This window comes from Nipponia nippon, unplaced genomic scaffold, assembly GCF_047370975.1.
Source record: "Nipponia nippon isolate SJK-2023a ecotype South Korea unplaced genomic scaffold, ASM4737097v1 scaffold_1, whole genome shotgun sequence".
Lineage (NCBI taxonomy): Eukaryota > Metazoa > Chordata > Aves > Pelecaniformes > Threskiornithidae > Nipponia > Nipponia nippon.
Window position 1 is genome coordinate 4,896,718 of NW_028262290.1, and position 14,261 is coordinate 4,910,978.

The window sequence follows — 14,261 nt, forward strand, 5'->3', positions numbered from 1 at the left end:
AATGGTTGGTAAGGGAATCTGGAGCACAGGTTATTTTTCCCTCTCTCCTTCCAGTTGCAGGCAGTGACACTGGAAGAAACAGACAGACCCAGTCTATTAACAGATGGCTCCGTGGCTGCTGTCACCGCCAGAATTTTTGGGTTTTCAATAATGAGATGGTCTGCACGGCACCAGGCCTGCCAGCATCAGATGGGATTCACGTTTCTCAAAGGGGGAAGAGGGCCTTTGCTCACAAGCTAGTGGGGCTCATTGACAGAGCTTTAAACTGGACTTGAGCTTTAAACTGGACAGAGCTTTAAACTGGACTTGAAGGAGGAGGGGGATAATATCAGGCTTGCCTGTGACAAGCCATGGGATGACACACCAAGGTTAGAGGAATGGGGTGCTAGCGAGGGCTGTTGCTCCAGGACGTGCTGGCTACACTGCAGCACACTTGAAGTCTTAGGGAGATGAGCCAGGGGCTCCTGAGGTAATAGGAGCCAACAGGGGAACACCAGTGAAATACCTCAAAGGAATTAAGGGGTGTTCCTCTAAAAAGGTGACACGGCCGACAGCCCAGCTGACGTGCCTCTACACCAATGCACACAGCATGGGCAACAAACAGAAGGAGCTGGAAGCCACCATGCTGCTAGAAAGCTACGACCTAGTTGCCATTACTGAAACTTGGTGGGATGAATCCCATGGCTGGAGTGTGGCTGTTGATGGCTACAGGCTGTTCAGAAGGGACAGGCGAGGAAGGAGGGGCAGAGGGGTCTATGTCAAGAAATGGATGGAGTGTGAAGAGCTGTCTCTGAAGAGTAGCCACGAGCAGGCTGAAAGCTTATGGGTAAGAATCAGAGACCGAGGCACCAAGTGGAACCTTGTGGTTGGTGTCTACTACAGGCTGCCCCATCAAAGGGAGCCTACTGACAAAGCCTTCTTACTCCAGCTACAGGAGGCATCGTGCTCGCAGGGTCTCATCCTGCTGGGGGACTCAGCCACCCCTACATCTGCTGGAAAAGTAGCACAGTGAGCTGTAGGCAATCCAGAAGACTCCTGGAATGCACTGAGGATAGCTTCTCCCCCAAGGGTACTGAGGGAGCTGGTGGAAGTGCTCACCAAGCTACTTTCCATCATCTGTCAGAAGTCCTGGCTAACTGGGGAGGTCCCAGTTGACTGGAGGTTAGCAAGTGTGACACACATCTACAAGAAGGGCTGGAAGGAGGATCTGGAGAACTACAGGCCTGTCAGCCTGACCTCAGTGCTGGGGAAGGTTATGGAGCAGATCATCCTGAATGCCATCACATGGCATGTGCAGGACAATGAGGGGATCAGGCCCAGCCAGCATGGGTTTATGAAAGGCAGGTCCTGCTTGATTCACCTGATCTCCTTCTATGACAAGGTGACCTGCTTATTGGATGAGGGAAAAGCTGTGCATGTTGTGTACCTGGACTTTAGTAAGGCCTTTGACACCGTTTTCCACAGCATTCTCCTGGAGAAGCTGGCTGCTCATGGCTTGGATGGGTGCACTCTGCGCTGGGTTAAAAACTGGCTGGACGGCTGGGCCCAGAGAGTAGTGGTGAATGGAGTCAAATCCAGTTGGCAGCCGGTCACGAGTGGTGTTCCCCAGGGCTCAGTGTTGGGGCCGGTCCTGTTCAACATATTCATTGATGATCTGGATGAGGGGATCGAGTGCACCCTCAGTAAGTTTGCAGATGACACCAAGTTGGGTGGAAGTGTCGATCTGCTGGAGGGTAGGAAGGCCCTGCAGAGGGACCTGGCCAGGCTGGATCGTTGGGCCGGGGCCAACTGTATGAGGTTCAACGAGGCTCAGTGCTGGGTCCTGCACTTGGGTCACAACAACCCCATGCAATGCTACAGGCTGGGGGAGGAGTGGCTGGAGAGCTCTTCTGGCAGAAAAGGACCTGGGGGTGTTGGTTGACAGCCACCTGAACATGAGCCAGCAGTGTGCCCAGGTGGCCAAGAGGGCCAATGGCATCCTGGCCTGTATCAGGAATAGTGTGGCCAGCAGGACCAGGGAGGTGATAGTGCCCCTGTACTGGGCACTGGTGAGGCTGCACCTCGAGTACTGTGTTCAGTGTTGGGCCCCTCACTACAAGAAGGACATGGAGGTGCTGGAGCGTGTCCAGAGGAGGGCAATGAAGCTCTTGCTAGAGCACAAGTGTTACGAGGAGCAGCTGAGGGAGCTGGGGTTGTTTAGCCTGGAGAAGAGGAGGCTGAGGGGAGACCTTATTGCTCTCTACAACTGCCTGAAAGGAGGTTGTAGCGAGGTTAGGTGTTGGTCTCTTCTCCCAAGTAACAAGCGATAGGACAAGAGGAAATGGCCTCAAGTTGTGCCAGGGGAGGTGTCAGTTGGATATCAGGAAAAACTTCTTCACTACAAGGGCAGTCAGGCATTGGAAGAGACTGCCCAGGGAAGTGGTTGAGTCCCCATCCCTGGAGGTATTTAAAAGACGGGTAGACGTGGTGCTTAGGGACATGGTTTAGTGGTGGACTTGGCAGTGCTGGGTTAACAGTTGGACTTGATGATCTTAAAGTTCTTTTCTAACCTGAACAATTCTATGATTCTGTGATTCTTACGCCAGGTAACGGACAGCCCTACCAGAGGGGATGTGTTGCTAGACCTGTTGGTCACCAATGCAAGTGAACGAATCGGTGACATCAAGACTGGAGGCAGCCTGGGCTGCAGTGATCATGCACTGGTGGAGTTCGCAGTCCTGAGGGATATGGGTCAGGTGAAGAGTAAAGTCAGGACCCTGAATTTTAGAAAAGCAAACTTCCAGCTGTTCAAGGAGTTGGTCAGTAGGATCCCCTGGGCAACTGCCCTCAGGGACAAGGGAGCAGAACAGAGCTGGCAGATCTTTAAGGACGCTTTCCATAGAGCACAAGAGCTCTCAGTCCCCAAGTATAGGAAATCAGGAAAGGAAGGCAAGAGACCAGCACAGATGAGTCAAGACCTGCTGGTCAAACTAAAGGGCAAGAAGGAAGTGCACAGGCAGTGGAAGCAGGGACAGGTATCCTGGGAAGAGTATAGGGATGCTGCCCGGTTGTGTAGGGATGGGGTCAGGGGGGCCAAGGCACAGCTGGAGCTGCAAGGCATGCAAAGAATAACAAGAAGGGCTTCTTGTGGTGCATTCCCCCCATGCCCCCCCCCTTCCTGGACTGTTTTACAGTCTCAGTAACTCCCGTCAAGGCTTGGCCTTTGTGTAACAAGTTTAGCGGTTAAGCGTCCCTTGACCATATCAGAAACTCTTACATGGCTAAGGTGGGAGCAGCACTGTCTGTACCAGGGAGCCAGTCGCCCCCTGACAACCTTGGAACATATTTTACATCTGTACCAGGAATGACCAGCCACCCCTGACAGCCTTGGGGTATATCTTACCTGGGTTGTAACTCAGGAGGATCTATACCGGCATCACTGGAATTGGTTAGAACTTTAGTAATCACCAACCTGGATTGTGACAATAGAATGGCAATTTACTGATGCCTAAAGTCAATCATCTCCCAACCCTATAAACGGCGGTGCCAAGTGAGACCCTTTGAGCTCTCCTGGACCACAGCAGGCTGTGCCAGCATCTCCCCCCAAGTGGGACGCCTGTCAGAGCTGCGAACTTCTAAGTTTGCATACAGAGGCCTGACAACAGGACCTGGGCTGATCTCTGTCGCCTTTCACTCCTCAAGACTCAACCTTCGCCTGTTAAGTTAATCATTTGATGTGAGTATTTACTGAACTCAAGGGGAATTTTTACTAGGTACCTTTATATGTGCAGATTGTGAGTATTTCACTAAAGTCACGACAAATTACTAGGCCTAGTGTGTGTGTGTGTGTATCGATACAAGTATTGTAGTAAACCCTATTTAATCACCTTGTAGATGCTAAATTAACCAACGATAGTTATTGCTAAATTCTTGTGATTCTCACTTAACTGTGAATAAACCTTAAACTGCTGCTAGACATACATCATCCTTAGACATAAACCATTGACCACGTCTGAGGCTAGGATTGGGTCCAGCCACACCTGGGCTCCTCTCTGAGAAGGAGTTTAGAAAGCAAAGGGGTCCATTCTGAACCTCGTGACTCAACGGGAGGGACCCCTTTTCCTCCTTGTATTTTCTTCTAACTCAATTTCCTCTTTCTCTCTCTCTCTCTTCCATTCATTTAATAAGTAATAGAGTGAACCTTGCCATTGAACGTTGTTAAATCGCACTTTTATAGATTTCTATTAAAATTACTATTTGCAAATATCCTTGACAGTGATTCTTTAAGTGACCTAACCACTCATCCATGACACTTCTACAGGTATGTAAGCCAGAAAAGGAAGGTCAAAGAAAGTGTACCTTCACTGATGAGCAAGATTGGCGAACTGGTAACAATGGACGAGGAGAAGGCTGAGGTACTCAACAACTTCTTTGCTTCAGCCTTCACTGGCAACCTCTCTTCCCACACCTCTGGAGTGGATGGACCGCAAGACAGGGACTGGGGGAGCAAAGTCCCTCCCACTGTAAGATAAGATCAGGTTGGTGACCACCTGAGGAACCTGAACATACATAAGTCTACGGGACCTCACGAGATGCATCCCAGAATCCTGAGGGATTTGGCTGATGTAGTTGCCAAGCCACTCTCCATGATATCTGAAAAGTCGTGGCTTCACCAAGGGCAAGTCCTTCCTGACCAACCTAGTGGCCTTCTATGATGGAGTGACTACATCAGTGGACAAGGGAAGAGCTACAGTTGTCACCTGTCTGGACTTCTGTAAGGCCTTTGACACGGTCCCCCACAACATCCTTCTCTCTACATTGCAGAGATATGGATTTGATGGGTGGACCGTTGGATGGATGAGGAATTGGTTGGATGGTCGCATCCAGAGGGTAATGGACAATGGCTCAATGTCCAGATGGAGATCAGTGACAAGTGGTGTCCCTCAGGGGTCCGTACTGGGGCCAGTGCTGTTCAATATCTTCATCAATGACACAGACAGTGGGATCGAGTGCACCCTCAGCAAGTTTGCAGAAGACCCCAAGCTGAGTGATGCGGTTGACATGCGTGAGGGACGGGATGGCATCCAGAGGGACCTGGGCAAGCTTGAGAAGTGGGCCTGTGTGAACCTCATGAGGTTCAGCAGCGCCAAGTGCAGGGTCCCGCACCTGGGTCAGGGCAATCCCTGGTATCAATACAGGCTGGGGGATGAAGGGGTTGAGAGCAGCCCTGAGGAGAAGGACTTGGGCGTACTGGTGGATGAAAAGCTGGACATGAGCCGACAATGTGTACTCGCAGCCCAGAAAGCCAACCGTGTCCTGGGCTGCATCAAAAGAAGCAACACCCTCAGACATACGCTGTGATTTTTGGGGTTGTCCTATGCAGGGACAAGAGTCGGACTCGATGATCCTTGTGGGTCCCTTCCAACTCAGGACATTCTGTGATTCGAAGCATGGCCAGCAGGTTGAGGGAGGTGATTCTGCCCCTCTACTCTGCTTTGGTGAGACCCCACTTCTACTGCATCCTCCTCTGGAGCCCTCAGTACAAAAAAGACACGGACCTGTTGGAGTGGGTCCAGAGGAGGCTCACAAAAATGGTCAGAGGGCTGGCACACCTCTCCTGTGAAGAAAGGCTGAGGGAGTTGGGGTTGTTCAGCCTGGAGAAGGCTGCGGGGAGACCTTACTGCAGCCTTTCAGTACATAAAGGGGGCTTATAAGAAAGATGGGGACAGACTTTTTAGCAGGGCCAGTAGCGATAGGACAAGGGGTAATGGTTTTAAACTAAAAGAGGGTAGATTCAGACTAGATAGAAGGAAGACATTTTTTACAATGAGGGCAGTGAAACACTGGAACAGGTTGCCCAGAGAGGCGGTAGATGCCCCATCCCTGGAAACATTCAAGGTCAGGTTGGACGGGGCTCTGAGCAACCTGGTTTAGTTGAAGATGTCCCTGCTCATCGCAGGTGGGCTGGAGTAGATGGCCTCCACAGGTCCTTTCCAACCCAAACCATTCTATGCTTCTATGATAAATAAGTCAAACTTTCAAAAATAAGCTTGAGCAAAATTATTGAAAGATTTGCAAAAAGCCTGAAAGCTTAGAATCCTAAAATGACCATTTTTCATTGCCAGCAAAGTGTATCCAACAGCCTACTATTGTAATGCTCCCTCATAAAAATCTGAGGATTTATTAGACCTTTACAAGTGAAAACTGAGGTAGGCAAGAGGGACTTGACCTCTTGTATCCATCCCTTCCTCACAATCAGAAACAACTCAAAGTTTCACTAAATGAAGATTTGACACTACTTATTGCTGGAAACGATAAATGCAGGGTGTTGCAACACTTAACCTGTGGGTGCTTAACCCTATTAGTGGGGTCACCAGCTCTGAATTGAAGCATTTACTTAAACTTCCTATACAAGGCGTAGGGCAAACGTCTACATTTTTGGTAGCTAACTCAAAGTAGCAAATAAATGCATCCTGCCATTAGGATGCAGTATCCTGGAATCTCTGTCGTTGTTAGGTGCTTGAGGATGGGATTTCTCAAATGACTTGCATGAGCCGGCCTTGTCTGTCCCTCACTCCAGTGTTGCCATCGCCTCCCACGTGGAAGGACTCCGAGCTGTGCCGACAGGGCCATGAGACGATCTGGCTGAAAACTAGCAACACGGAAAGAAAAGATTCCTTTTCAATCCAATGAACTTGCCAATGAAGGTGGCCTGGGAAATGAGTAATGCAAGTGTGCAAACAACAAAATGATAGGCTGAATAGAGACCAGCCATGATTTGCTTAGGAAGGACGTTCATGTATAGTATGTAACCACGGTCCAAATATCAGGAAGCAGAAACTGGAGCTTGTTCAAGGGCATCAGGATCTCAGAGTAACTCCTACTACAGCACCTCTGGAAGCGTACAGCTTGTCAACAGGCTATAAAAACTGCAGGAGACCCAAGCTATGCAAATAAAGATTCCCTCCTAAGTGGATCCCACACCAGATTATATATGCGAGGAAGGAACTGACGATTAGACCAGCCCACATAAGGAGCTGCTCAGATAGCTTTTACTTTATGTCTAGAGGTTCTGCCAGCTAAGAAACCCAGCAATGTTAGATTCAGCATCTGAAACGTCTCCTCCACTGAAAACATCCTGTGTTAAACAGAAAGTAAGTGATTTTGCAGGATTTAAATAGTGGCTGTTTATCATTGCTCTCTTTAGACAGTAGAGGCAATCTAGCTTCACTGAGCTTGCAAGTTCTCTGTATTCCAGGGATTCTTGTTGCAATGATCGGCATGTTTGGCGCTGTTGTACTGAAATTAAATATATTTGGGGACAGTAAGCAAGCATTCCTGTTGCTTGTGGATATGAAGACAGGTGAGTTGTATGGCCCAGCTTTTTCTATTCTGTTTTAGTGGTGAAAGTAGGAACGGAAATTTGTGTGGGCCCTAACAGAGGGAGGAGAAACACTGGTAACGGTTCCAATATAACAGTCCTTAAGGTAAAAATGATTAAAAATGTTGATGCATTGTTAAAAAAATAAAATATGAAGACCTAGAATTTAAATGTGACGTTCACGTAAGCTTAGGCTTTGGTTGGTAAAGATGTTAATTAAATGAGATTTGCCTACATCCTTGCTTCATGGCTGTCTTGCTGCATCTATTGAGTGATGCTGATAAAGCTGCTCTGTAGGGGCTCAGAATAAAGTTATGATGAAAACAAATCACTATGTAATAAGTAAGCTAAACCCCAGTTTTTCTGCTTCCCAAAGCTTTTTGAAGCCTAGCTACCCAGTCAGGGTTGCTGGTTAATAAAGCTCAATTCCGAGGCAGACCAAGGGGTAGGGTTTAGAAATTTGCAGTGGTATGTGCTTTTCACCTCTGTAACGGTCTATACCTTGTACAATCTATTTAACACATTTTTGTCTCTGTTCTAGATGAATCTATAGCAAATAGATGGGGGCTTAAAAAAAAAGTGTACATGCTTCTGTGTATTCTACAATTCCAGGGCAGTGAGTTACTTTCAGGGCGATGACTTACTGGGACTGGGTCCAGAAAACCAATGTTCTGGTTTAGGATGATAATAAAACTGTATTGCGAGCAAGATGTTACAGGATAGCACAGGAGTGTCTTCATGATAAACAAAAGAAGTAACTTGGGTATGAAACGTCCCTGAGGTGGATATTTTAGACTTAGAGGATGGTAAAGAGCAGTGGCAGAGATTTGGCTGGATATGCTTGTGCATTACTTACCAGCCAAGAAAGGAGAACATCAGCAAGGTGTGGATGAACTGAGGTGATTCTTCCTTTCTTAAAACAAACAGCCTTTTCCCAGCTCTCACAGATGCACTTTCTCAATGACCAATAACTGACTGTGGGTGAGTTATTGATGGTTTGGGGGCCTTTGCCTTCTGCCCGCACCCATAGTTTCAGGGCCCTTGCTGTTATCCCACACTTAAACATCACAGCATGAGACGCCTGCTATCAAGTTCCAGTCCACAGAGTGAGCTCTCACACAAGTTGGTAAGAGGTCTGACAAACCAGGATTGGGGCCTTCTGGAGTTAGTCCAAGGTCTATGGCCTGTTAATAGCAGGACAATAGTATTTTCATCATTGCTTATATAGTTATGCTGTATTAGCATGCGTATGTTTGGGTTCAAAACAAACCAGCATTAAAGTCTGCTTAGCGATTGTTCTGTGGTTCTAGAAACCTGCATCGTATTGCGACTCCATACTAAGGAAGCAAGAACAAGTAGGGCAGGCGAAATGGCAAAAAGTCTTATATCTGTGACTCGAAGACAACATTTCAAAATATGAAACAACACATGAGTTAAAAATTTAGCCAGGTATAAGACCAGCAGGTAGGGAAGTCATCTGCATGCCCAAAAAGGAGAAAAGATACGACTGCTTGACAGAAAAGAAAACAAACAAACTATTCCCTTTTATCCCCTAAATGGGCTTTGTCTTGTCCAGAATCATGTACATCTTCTGTATAGACACCATAGTCTCCTAAAAGCAATCACTGTATGACTGTGAGAGGACTTAAAAGTAGATAAGCCATTTTAGGTTGTCTTTCTTACTACAGTCCACCTTAATCTCAGTACAGTTCCCTTTCTTTGTCTAGTAGTTCATTATTTTTTTCTTGTTTAAACTGTTCAAGTGGTCTAAATTGTTCATTGGCCCTGAGAGGATCCTAATTTGGCTACACAAGCCTGTATCTCCTGGTTTTAGCAATTAGACACACTAGTGAACTTCAGGTTGTTGACCATCATCAACAGGGTAGGAAGGTCCTACAGAGGGACCTGGACAGGCTGGATCGTTGGGCCGAGGCCAACTGTATGAAGTTCAACAAGGCTCAGTGCCGGGTCCTGCACTTGGGTCACAACAACCCCATGCAACACTACAGGCTGGGGGAGGAGTGGCTGGAGAGCTCTTCTGGCAGAAAAGGACCTGGGGGTGTTGGTTGACAGCTCGCTGAACATGAGCCAGCAGTGTGCCCAGGTGGCCAAGAGGGCCAATGGCATCCTGGCTTGTATCAGGAATAGTGTGGCCAGCAGGACAAAGGAGGTGATAGTGCCCCTGTACTCAGCACTGGTGAGGCTGCACCTCGAGTACTGTGTTCAGTGTTGGGCCCCTCACTACAAGAAGGACATTGAGGTGCTGGAGCGTGTCCAGAGGAGGGCAACGAAGTTGGTGAAGGGTCTAGAGCACAAGTCTTATGAGGAGCGGCTGAGGGAGCTGGGGTTGTTTAGCCTGGAGAAGAGGAGGCTGAGGGGAGACCTTATTGCTCTCTACAACTCCCTGAAAGGAGGCTGTAGCGAGGTGGGGGTCGGTCTCTTCTCCCTAGTAACAAGCGATGGGACAAGAGGAAACGGCCTCAAGTTGTGCCAGGGGAGGTTTAGGAAAAACTTCTTCACTGAAAGTGTTTTCAAGCACTGGAACAGGCTGCCCAGGGAAGTGGTTGAGTCTCCATCCCTGGAGGTATTTAAAAGCCATGTAGATGTGGTGCTTAGGGACATGGTTTAGTGGTGGACTTGGCAGTGTTGGGTTGACAGTTGGACTTGATGATCTTAAGCGTCTTTTCCAACCTAAATGATTCTATGATTCATGCCAACACCTTCACACAAAGCCAATGAGTTAAAGTATTTTCGACTCTCAAGGGACGGAAGGTGTCGGTAGATAGTCATGCTGCCCTGATTTGTTTGACTCACTGTTTATGTGCTGTTAACCAGGACAGTCTTCCCCTCCTGCAGCTGTCTTCCAGTTTTTTGCAGTTGCACCTACTGTGCCATACTGCGGCAGGTGGGGCTTTATTGGAATTTGACAAAGCAACTGGAGACCCAGCTGGTTTTCTCCAAGTTTGTTCATGAACAGTCTCAGGTACAGTATATGCTTCCCTTATCTTCTTTTTGGAAACTACTTTTCTCCCTAGCTGGGTTTTTGGTTTTGAGAGTTTTTTCCTGATAACTAGGTTATTACAACAAAGAAAAAATGTTACTACTTAAAACTGAAATAATCAGCATACCTAACATATCCCCAATAGGTGGTGCTGCATCTTTTTCATAGTGTTTAATTGTTGTATCATTGGCCCTGATCACCTTGAAAAGTTAAGCCTTTCTTGAGTGAACTGAACTTATTAATCTAATAATAATAAATACTTTGGTGTGTTTTTTTTTATAAATAAGTATTGCAATTCATTTGGCAAAAGAAATCAAGTGTGGCTTTGTAGCTTAGTAATTAGGACAGTCATCTGGTTGTGGAGAGACAAAAATCAGGTTCTGGCCTCTGCCATGGATTAATTGTGATTAAATCAGTAATTGGAAAATAATAAACAGTTTCTGGGGAGGGAACCAGAACCCTCCAAGTCTTTGTAACCACGTGAACACATTAGATCATAGAGTCGTGGTCTTCACTTTTGTTCTGCTCTCACTCATTTTATATTCATATGGAAAGCAGAACACAGAATATGTGAGCAGTCTAATGCAGGCGTTCCAGGATGACATCTTAAAAGTTAGGCCAGTTGAGAGCCGGAAAATGTAAGCTTAAATCCCCTCAGAGTCAAGAATAAAATTTACATCTTTCTGCTCTCAGTAAAATTTTTTGCCACTGTATCATTGTTATCAATGAGTCAAACACATCTATAAACTATGAGGTTTTTAATTGATTTAGTTTAAAAAGGGAAGGGTTGTTACTTAGCGAGATCAATGTATGTTTTCTCATCAAAAGAAAAGCCATATCATTTGTCACTAGCCTATTCGTCCATAAATACTTACCCCAGATTGCCGCTGCCGATATAAATGATTTTCAAAAGCTGGTCCTAAATACCATCTTTGCTTCCAAAATGATTAGAGCATGCTCAGTTTTTCCAAAACTAATGATTCGTTCTTTGAGAGACATCAGTTCTGGGAAATGTCAGCTTGAAATCCAGCAGTTGTGATAGGTATTGTGTCCAACAGTCACTCAATTTTTTTCTTTAAAGAAACCTGATTTTAAGTGTTTAAGCAGTTCTTCTTATACTACTAGATAATTGTTAATATAGCATATAAAAAGCATGTATAAAAGAATGCTTTTATAAAGCTTTCAAACCACTCTTTCAAACCAAACCTTTTCAAAAACTGAGGTCTTTTTTTGGGTGAAATTGCCCGGTAAGACATAATGAGGTTTCACTGTGCTCCAAAACATCAACTGTCAGTGACGGAAAGCCTTAGAAACGAAGCAAGTGACAGGGCCCAAAATGAGCGTGCGTCCTGTTACTTCAAGAACAGAGGCAGAAGAGCTGTAACTCTCCTCAGAAATGCTGCTGGAAGTGTGCGGTAGCATGAAAACAGCCTGCAGGACCAAAAGGACTTCTACATGAGAAAACAGCGCTTAAATAAAACTATTTAACTGATTTATTATTTAACTGGTTGTGTAAGTCTGCAGTCTGCTGTATACACAGCGATAAGCCCTTTTGCTTCTGAAGTGCTAAATCCACAAAAATCAGCTTTAAATCAATACGAGTATATTGCACTCCAGGATGTTCCAGGTATTAATTGCTGGGTTTGGGATCTCTGTTTTCCAGGGAATTTCTGAAATCAATTGCAGAGTATCCTGTGGAGCCTGAGAGAAGTGTGAGATATCTGTTTACTGCTTTGTGAAACCTCTCCTTACATTTCAGCTATCTTCTGTTGCTTGTTAGCTTGTTATTTTCAGACTGCTAGCAGAGTACCATAACCTACTTTTCTTTTTCTTTTGCAGCTGTGTGAGGTATCATCAGATGAAGTTCCACGTGGGTACGTCCCTTCAGCATGTAAGCTTCACTGACTGTTGCTTTCAGGCCAGGATTTCACAAGCAGAATGATGGAGAAAGGTGAGACAGAATTATCTGTGTTTACGTGTCCAACAGTCAGTCAATTTGGGTTTTGTCCATCTATAGGACAGAGTTGGCCATTTTCCTGGAAGTCTGTATCGAGCTCGTGCCACATGTCTAGGAACATGATCTGATGGAGGTTAGCTTCAGTGCTGCTAGTCAGGGTGACCAAATTCGTCAAGTGGACTTTTCTAGAAACCTATCAGTGTATTTTTATGCTCTCTTGTACTTACCTGCAGAAGGTCTAACAGGCATGATAGTATGCATAATGTTAGAGGGAGTTATCTTCCTAATCAGACTGAAGAGATTGATTTAAATATAGTATCAGAAAAATTAGATGCCAGCACAGGAACTGCGTGGTCTCCCCCCGTCACTTCAGCATTTAGCACTATCTAATGTAGCAGAACGGCCAAATTTGCCTAAGATAACTCTCTTCTGGCTCTTAGTTTTGGGGATTTCTCCCCCTCCCCGTTTTCAGCCTCTAGTACGGTTATATAGCATAAACCAGAAATTATTGGTGGTTGTGCAGAAATGTTACCCAACTCTTCACAGAGAGGAAAACAGCAACCCCTTTGCCAGCTCCCTTGTTTAGCTTTATAATTTTGCTAGAGCTACTTGGCTTTACTCTAGAACTAAAGTTGACCCATGATTTTATCCTTTGTTTGTTGTTAAATCTTTACTTTCCAGCAGCTTGAGGAGCTTGGAATGCAGACAAATCCAAAATCACTCCAGTGGAAACTCTAGTGGAGACAATGGTTTCAGGAACGGTGCACTTGAAGTGAAAGCTGAGCTGTTAATAGCAACCCTTGAATATCTACAAGTATGACCCAAAGGGAAGAGTAAACATATAGTAGATGTAACTTTGGAACAATAAGATGCTTCTGTATCACTTCAAATATGAACTGATGAAGGAGGATATTAATTGGTTTGATGAACCATACAAGCCATGTGTTTGCCTCGTCCTTTGGCAGATAATATTCACTGAAGGAATTCCGTTGACTTTGAAGGGGCTTGACTGTTCTGGGATGAGAACTGCATTATTTTTTTTAAAGGCTTCCACATCAAAATGAAGGAGGTGAATGAAAGCATGGATCATGGCTGCTATACTGTAATTCTGTAGGTAACACTTTCTGGTGGAAGCAAGCATCATTAACTTGCTCTTTGCCTCCTTAGCAGGGTTAAGATTTTTTTTTCTTACTTTCTCCTTGTGAAAGGAAGAGGTACCAATGAGGTGACTACAAAAGGACACAGCTCCTGCAGGAATCACCATCACTGATATCTCAGCGCATCATACTGACCAATACTATGCCTCTTTCACATTATTGCTCGTTGGTATTCCCCCGTACTAAACTTCACATACGCAGGGCCAGAGATTATCTGGTTGTACAAGACGGTAAGGTACCACACCACAGCTGGGTTTCATAGATAGAACAAAAAGTGGATGTGGTATGGAGGTGTGAGATCAATGAGCTGACTGATTGGAGGTGTTCACAGCAGCATTGCCTTTGTCTCATAGGGCATTGGGGAGGAATAAGGGAAGTGTAACAATTAAATCCAATTTTCAAGTAAACAGGGCATTCAAGATCAAGCAGTACGTGTAATATTGATGCCACTCCAGCATCCCTTTTAAAAATGCATAACTAGGCAAACCGCCTCGAAGGAGAGGTAGTGGAGGGAGAGCTGGAGGCTCACAGTTATTTTCAAGGTCTCATTGAAAGATGGAGCAAGTCTCTAGCAGTCCTGGCTGCAGCGTACACTTTGTTGGTCAGTTGATGTTGAACCTGCCTAAGGCAGAGGCTTGGTAAAAACGAGAGTGGCTGGAGAGCTGCCCAGTGGAAAAGGACCTGGGGGTGTTTGTTGACAGCCACCTGAACACGAGCCAGCAGTGTGCTCAGGTGGCCAAGAGGGCCAATGGCATCCTGGCTTGTATCAGGAATAGTGTGGCCAGC